This window comes from Aptenodytes forsteri, unplaced genomic scaffold (assembly GCF_000699145.1).
Source record: "Aptenodytes forsteri isolate BGI_AS27 unplaced genomic scaffold, ASM69914v1 Scaffold64, whole genome shotgun sequence".
Lineage (NCBI taxonomy): Eukaryota > Metazoa > Chordata > Aves > Sphenisciformes > Spheniscidae > Aptenodytes > Aptenodytes forsteri.
In genome coordinates, this window is record NW_008794786.1 from 282,070 (window position 1) to 290,274 (window position 8,205).

The 8,205-nt window shown below is 40.1% G+C and overlaps 1 protein-coding gene across 1 annotated transcript in view; it reads right to left on the minus strand.

Annotated features, from left to right (window-relative positions):
- Nucleotides 1-3,622, minus strand: part of DIP2B (disco interacting protein 2 homolog B) — a 43,014-nt gene extending 39,392 nt beyond the window's left edge. The window contains exon 1 of the mRNA XM_009274397.1: nt 3,555-3,622. The gene's annotated coding sequence lies outside the window, so the exon portion shown is untranslated. The remainder of the gene's footprint in view (nt 1-3,554) is intronic.
- Nucleotides 3,623-8,205: the final 4,583 nt, after the last annotated feature.

An 8,205-nucleotide genomic window follows, 5' to 3' on the forward strand; every position in this document is an offset into this window, starting at 1 on the left:
GGGAAGAAAAGCAAAACTTTACTGTAAAGTTCTGCTGGCTTATTGGCAGTCCACAACACACAGGGCGGCAGGAAGAACTCTTCTGAGACAGGAAATATATGACAGCCCTCTTGGGAAGCAAAGAAATGCTTCTCTTCCAAGTGCCATGATTTCAAAGAAATGAAACACTAAAGTAACAGAATCTATAATGTTCCCACCTCGTGCTATCCATGAATAACATGAAGCAGAAAAAACAACAAAACATACATTAACAGCTAAAATTCACAGATCAATTAAATTAGCTTCAAATGTTATCAATCTCAACAGGTTTACAATATTAATTTTAGCATACTACTCCTGTCTTCCAACACCTTTCCCTGAGGTACTGGAATACAAAAACCACTGGATCGCATTCTTCTTACCTTTTCAATAAAAACAGTAAGTACTCCAACGTTCTCTTTGCTTGTTTAAAATTTTTAGTTTTTTCTTTTTTTTCCATCATCATGAGAATAGAAGACAGAAGCAAGAGCACTCTAGCAGTTACATAAGAAGGTTCTGACAGTGAATCAGTGCTTAATGAATATAATTTCCTTTACACATTAGCAGAAGGAACCGAATACATTATCTTAAATAGCAAGAAAACGTACTCTGCCAACAGCCTATGTGCAAGGGCTGCTAATTTTGGCAGGAGGCGTTCCTGCGTCTGCATTGTTTGAGCTAAAGAGTTGTAAATGCTTTTCCAGATTTGCAGCAACTAATATGGACAGGAGCTCTTTCCCTAGGCAGAAGTTTGCCTGTAGTCTGCAACAAAAACGAGTTTCAAGAGGTGGTGAGTTACTATACCATCTCTTGGTAGCACAGCAGTTCAACTGTCCATCCAAAAAGCATTTTTCAAAATAGCAAAAAATAGCATTGTATTGCATCTTTTAAAATAGGCATAAAAATATTCGGTCCTCACAAATGACTCTGAGGGTGACTTGAAAATGTCAGCGTTACTCCAATAAAACCAACATCTCAAAGCACTGAGACCCCAGTCTGTTTCAAAAGAGAACTTACGGTTTAGCTACAGTTATACCTGTTCAGAAAGACACTAAAGGATAAGATGACAGCAGGGCGGCCTTTCTTTATTTTTGCAGGTGGTTAGTCGGTAGTGTAACATGAAATAAGCATGCTTGTCCTCCCTGTTTTGGTTCTGGCAACAGTGAAATCAGCAGCATTAGTTAACATGCACAACCTGGGAAGCTGCTCAAAATACTTTCTTCAAAGCCTTTTGTGCAGCAGCCAGCACATAACAGAGGAGCAACAACTCTGGTATCACAGCTCCATCACCTCAGTAAGTTCCATTTACAAAAATGGATGTCGCACTGGGAAAACATGTATCTTTAGGTAATTAACATTGTTGCCTTAACTCTAAAATAATGAGGCAAGCTCCCAGAGGCAATGTGAATGGAGCACAGATTTAGCAATAAGAATCTCCCAAATTATAACGCTGACGTGCCCTGACATGTCATCATACCTACCTTCGTCTCATTTCACATCTATGAAATGGAGACAATACATCAGCTAACATCAGGAAGGTGCTTTGAGAAATGTCATGCACTAAATGCCAGGAGTAAATATTTTGTTGTTGTTGTTGTTAATGAGAAGAAAATTAATTTAGTCCACAAGGTGACCTGATTCTGAATCCCTCATGCATGACTTCAACAGGATTTTTACAACAGGAGATTCCCAGGATCTGGAGCTGGATAAGATATATAAAAAGCTGGAGGGCTGAGCCAGAATGGCAGTCAAAATGCTATCTTAATTGGTGACCTCCTGTCAGCCTGTGTCTCCTTCCTGAACTTCGTCTCATTCTGCAGCTTTTGAAAGCGCAACAATTAAAATAGCAGAGCCACAGTCTTGCCAAACGCTTTTTTTTTTCCTCCTAATTAAACAACATTTTCTGAAGCAAACCAAACATGCATGCAAAGTGATAGGCATGAGGGGCACAAGATCATGTCGTCAGATGAAAAGGAACTTGTAGAGCTTCAGCCTCCACTGGACTCCAGGACAGAAGCAAGTCTGCCAAGAAGGCACCTGAACATATGAAAGGAGCCCACATTTCCTCTAAGGCTCAAGATCTCCACTGGTATACACGTTGGACTGAGAGACTGTAAAACCTGCTTAACAAATATCTACTTATAAAGACCATAAAAAGGGATCAATCGTGTGTATTACTTTTTGGTTTCTTTAAATAACAGAAACAGATTTGATACAAAGGTAGGAATCTCTGACTATTCGGTTACTATCACGTCCTGATTCAGGGAGGCAGTCCTCAGTACTCAGAGAGCTGTTTGTAACAAAATCTCAAATTTGAAGACTAAAAAACAATTTTTGCTTGCCTTGCTACCTCCACTATGTTAGTGCAGACAGAATACACTATTCTTTTGTGTATAAAGCACCCACTGGGGCAATAAGTCTCGAACAAGAGAACGGGCACCAGCTTTTGTTGAATACGCAAGCAAAACAAAGTTGAGAAACAACTGGGATGGAGGAGAGCAGGAATGCAACCATCAAGTGTTTTGGAGTGGCAGAGTCTAGAAGCTACCACATGACAGTGGCAGAGTCCTTTTATGTTCCTCAAGCAACTGCCTGAAGTGAACTGCTGTAATTTCAGCAGAAAAAACCCTATACGATCTTTTCCCAATGGACACAGTGCTGATGGTCAATAAATGTACTTTTAGCCTTCACTCCTTGTTTAATTTTTTTGGCTGTAGTTCAGTCTCAGTAAATTACAGTAAGTCCAGTCTTACTGCCTGTCATACCCATTCACTTCCCAAACTCCTAAGAGCCAGACACATTAGTTTTTAATGGTTACGCATCTCAGCATATCAGTAGTACAATTATTTTGGGTAAGCATCCCCATAATAATTATTAGGCATGCTTTCAGCCATGTCCTTCAGTTTACAATTATATATAATTATCCTACATAAAATCAGCTCTACTGCTAAGGATCTTTGAACCAAAAGAAACAGATGCAAACAAAGTACATGAACTCAGCTACTCTGGTAAAATAAACCAACAAATTATGAAAATTCTACTGTTTCTCCAACAAGGAATTAAGATGGCTGAAAGAAGGATGCAGTACAGACCAACTCTGCAGTTAAGCCATTTTTAAGAAGGTTTCAAGAATGATTCTTGAGGACCTCACACTTCACGATTGATTCAAAGCCCTTGAGTTCTCAGCTGACAAGGAAGTAGGACGCGATTTATGTATGTGGGAGATAAAGACAGGGCATACAAAGCGTTGAAATACACAACACTCTACAGAGACCCACCAAACAGCTCTGGAACTACCAGGAATCCCTGGAGTTCAATATGAACAAGCGAACTAGAGGCAAAATACTGCCCATGACTTCATGGCATCCATGCAACCTCCACAGTGTAATTATTAGATAGCTAAGGAAACACATATGAAACAGAATAGTTCAGAGTTGGCAAATGACATCTCAGTGCTCTGCTCCACAGCCATTCCGCAGTTCCCTTTAACGTCAAGGTTATGCAAAATTCTTATGGCAGCTGAAACAAGTACCTACCTTGGGTTTGTGGAACATACGGAGCCAGAAGCTTTGCTCTCTTCTTCTCATACCCCTTCTGTGTGATGTCCCCTAAAACCAAGGAAAGAAAACTCATTTAACCATATCCTCATTTTTCAGTTTGAGGTCTGTTTGCTTTTCTTTTCAGTGACATGAAGGTTTCACTGGAACACAGCAATGCACATGCTGAAGAAAACCTGAAACCAAATATATGTGAGTACATTATGATTTCAAAGCCTCCATATTACAGAACTTGTGTAGTTTCCCTTGGGATCAGAGATATACACTATACACTATTTAAATGCAATAATTTGAATCAGAACAGCTATCTAAATGGAATATCAAAGCAATGAAAACCTAAAAAGGGAAACTCGGAGTGCATGAAAATATTCTGTAACCACAAAGCCAACTTAGGCTAACAAAACGGAATAATTCCCAAACAACAGGGCAAAGGGAAAGTGCAAATTCAGAGCCTCATCTTAAACTAATCAAATTGAGAACAGCTTTTAGCAAATAAAGTGAGCCCACTGCAGGAGCTGTTTAGGGCACCTCCGAAAACTGAGGCAAGGATGAACAAAGTCAACTTCTAGACTACTGCCCAGCAAGCACACCCTATGATCCAGAAAATCAGACTTTTAATCATGTCTGTTTGATATTCAGTGAAAGCAAGCTAGAGGGTTGTGGTTTTTTAACCTGGTAGTAGCTGTAATTCCACTGTTTGCCTACTGGTAGAAGCATGCAGAAGATAGATGCTTGAGCTCCACAGAAGCAAAAACTCCAGAAGAGAATAAGTATTAGTAAACTTTTCCCTTTTTTAAAAAACTAATCTGTCTGATCCCGGAGATGTACCATCTGGCTGCTGTCTTTTGTTTTAATTTCTCATATTACATCAGAACCACAAGAAAGACTGAAACCTTGAAGGGATTAAAACAAAAAGCCCTGCAGCATTTCAAGCCTTTTTGTAGCCTGACCTGCACTTGTAACCTCTTATCTCTTGGGGCTGAAAGATTGGAAGCGATCAAGCACATAGCAATAAGAAAACAAAATTATTTGGTATTACTTCTCAAGCTAAAATTAAGCCCACATTTGTATTACAACAAGAAATTAGTGATCACAAACGGCACGTTTTCTTTACCGTGAGCCTGATTATTGCAAGGCAACAGAGTATTAGACACTGAGCAGCACAGGCCCCTGTATCTGCTGCCTTACAGCATCCTTCTGCCAGACACTTCCAGCCTGATCTGGAGGGTCACATCAGAAAAGGTGATTAAAGGCTTTAGGCTCTAAGCCTCCCAATGCAACCAGCGTCTCTGCTAAAACATTCCAGCTAACAGGCCATTTTGGTTATAAAGGTGATTTTGCAGTACTGAAATGCTTGGAAAGGGAATGGACTTCACTCCTTTGTGCTGGACAGTCAGATGTCAAGTGTCACTTGAAATGCCTAGACTAAGAGTTTCGAAGCTGAAATGTGTACTTACACTGCTTAGTGGAGGGTGTGCATTTGCACACAAAATTGTTATCTCACTACTCTAGCACTAGGTTTGAGTCAGGCCCCAACAAGTCCAAACAAACCCAGTAGCTGAAAATTAGAATGTCCATGAAGCACTGAAATGCCAACCAAAGCATTAATTTTAATGCTTGATTGCAATACGTAGCTCAGTTAAATTAATCCAGCTCACAAGAAAGGCATGCTGCCACTGTAAGAAAAGTACACCTTCAAAAAAAAGAGCTATACAAAGACTGTACGCCAAAAGGGTAACACTGATCGACTGCGTGAGCTACAAAATCCACCAGCTTTTCTGAGATTTGCCTCTCCATTTTCAGAGGCAGTTTTAATTCCCCACATTTGTTCATTTGGGTAGCAAATAGACCAGGGTGACTGCCACTTCAGGAAAAACAAACCTGCACAGAAAGGGGAGGGATTTTTCCTTACAAGACAAGCCACAGATTTGTTTGTAGCTTGTTATTTTGTGATTAATTTCTCCACAAGATTTAATTGGACTCTTGACATTGATGGTTACACACTATATATAATGAAACATTTGCCACAGAAAATTGTTGGAATTACTAAGGAATAGCAGCACATTATGAACAAATACCAGCACTCTCAATTTAAGTATCCCATTCTGTTTCACATACTGGGAAGCAAAGAATTCTCTGTAATCACTTGCTCCACACTAGTATCCTATCAATAAAACAAACCTATCCTCACACGAATGCGAGGCTTATGGTTCACAGATTTGCATTTGGAAATCTGAACTTGAGGTGAGATACTACTGAAAACCAAGAAGGTAACTCAGGCCAAAACACTATTTGCAACCTTAACTACCACGCAATGCAGATCACTTACATTATTGCTTGAAAAAAGGATTGTCTGAGCATAAGCTAATAAAAAAAATAAAAAGCCTAATGCTACTTGGCAAGAGCAGTAAAGTTCCAACTAGCAAAATTCAAGCAACAGAAATAAGGGCGATAAATTCCTGGGACTTCCCTGCAGCACTGTGTCTTCCCACTGCTGAATTTCCAAGTAGAGTTTGTTAAAACAACCAACCAACCCCAACCAACTATTATTTTGACAAACAGGTTGCAGTGTCAAGCACCTGCCTACAGGATTAGAAAGCGTAATGCTTCAATTTTTAGACTAGCCCTACTGAAGTGGAACTAGGCAGTAGGGACTGAAAAGGTTAGAAGAAATAGATAAATTAGAGTTCTTTACTTAAGGATAGCCATCCATGCAGGTTAGAAACAGAATACAATTATCTGAAATAAAGCTCCAGGAAGACACAGGGACTAAGGCTCTCAGAAAAAAAGCTTGTGTGTAGGCACGGATGGCAGGTGTAAAGTCATCTCAATAAATTAATTATGATCCGATTACTACAACCGCAATAGTCATGCCCAAACTGACATCTCAAGTCTTGGAAGGGAAGTGTCCCTTTAATACGTAGCATGAGCAGAACAAATTTACTGTATAAAGCCTCTTCTCTCTGGTCATGCATAGTCCAAATTTGGTATCAATCCACTGAGATAGAAACCAAAGACTCACTAAGAGAGAAATTTTCTTTCACCCTATTCCTTTTCTGCTGATCTACAGGAAATGGAAATGGTTAGATACGAACAGAAATGCGGACTTCCTCACCGAGTATCATAAATTACAGCAACAGGAAGAGAACCAAGACAATAGGACTGCAATCTCAAGAACCATTCACTCCTACTACATAAACCTGGTAAATCATCAACCTCACTTCCATAGATTCAACACTTTGTGACATTTGGTCTGCTAAATTCTTCCAGCTAGCTGAAAAAACAACCCAAGAACCACAACCCCTCTCTACACAGATGCAAGACACAGCACTACAAAGAAAGCATTAGGAAAGCAAATGAGAGCTGATAATTTAGCTTTAAAATGGTGCTAGTGTTTGTTCATTCCTAGGAAAGAAATTACAAACAAAAACACTTACTGCTGAGACATTCTTTTGGCCCTCTCCCAGCTACAACTGTTTCTGTTCAGTTGTAGTCTATATTTATCTATATCCTAAGCTAGTCATGGTTGTGCCTCCACATGCTGAGGAGGCCCTGCTAAGGAAATAGGATCATTGTCAAAAGAAAGCAAAGCTTCAGTTTCTTTTCAGCCAAGACCTTTTGCCATTAACAACCGTAAGATTCTTGTACGTCGTGTTCTTTCCTGGTGTCTCAAAATGTGATGTCAGGAATCTTTAGGTTTTTAGTTTTTGGGTGTTTGATTTTTTGTTGTTGTTGTTTTTTTTTTTAAAAGGACACATGAGAGTGAGCTAAGCTGCTGGTCACTGATGCAGTGGAGGAACAGGCTCTCCTTCCTTGACACCTCTGCTGCAGTGACGGCAACCACCAGCTCAGGTGCAGCGATGTCTTCACCTTCTGTGAAGGTGAACATAACAGACTGTACATTAGAACAGTCTGAAGCGTAAATACAGCCCACCACCACCACAATCCAGTTCATCAGCTCCACACACTACCATTTTCCTCACTATGCTTCCCAAACTCAGTTTTTCCAAACCAACCAATGCAAAGCTCTGCTACCACCTGCACTACTCACAAAGGTTAACTCGTCCCAACACATGAGAAATTTTCTCCTGCAGAGCCACCAGCTCAGTTTTCCTGCTCATTTGCAGAGCATTTGATGGATCAGCCCCAGCCAGCTTCACAGAACAGGTTCTCTGGCAGGAGGCCGGCACTGGTATTGCATTGCTTCAGTAATTCCTCATCTCGTTATATATCACAATACTGTTCACCCTTTTCAACCCTCTCCTCCCCCCATTTAATCTCTTCTCTCTCCTGACAGTTGTAAAATAAGAATTTAAAGAAATCCTACTTTTCAAGACACAGCAGCTCCTGCAAATACACAAGAGATGCCCTTCTGTGGATTCAGAGTAGGAAATAACTCTAGATTCTGGTTTGCAGAAACAAGGCAAGTTCAATCAAAGAGCAACGATTTTTCCTCACTTGGAACGCCTGGACAATAATCCTGACTGCAGACACTTCCATGATGAAATCCAAGAGGCCCTGCTTGTTTGTGATTAAACAAGTGTACATTTGAGAAGCAGAATTCCCTAGAAAAATGCAAAAAATGGATTCTGATATTCCTTTTTCACATGATTCTCCTAATTTCTTGAGA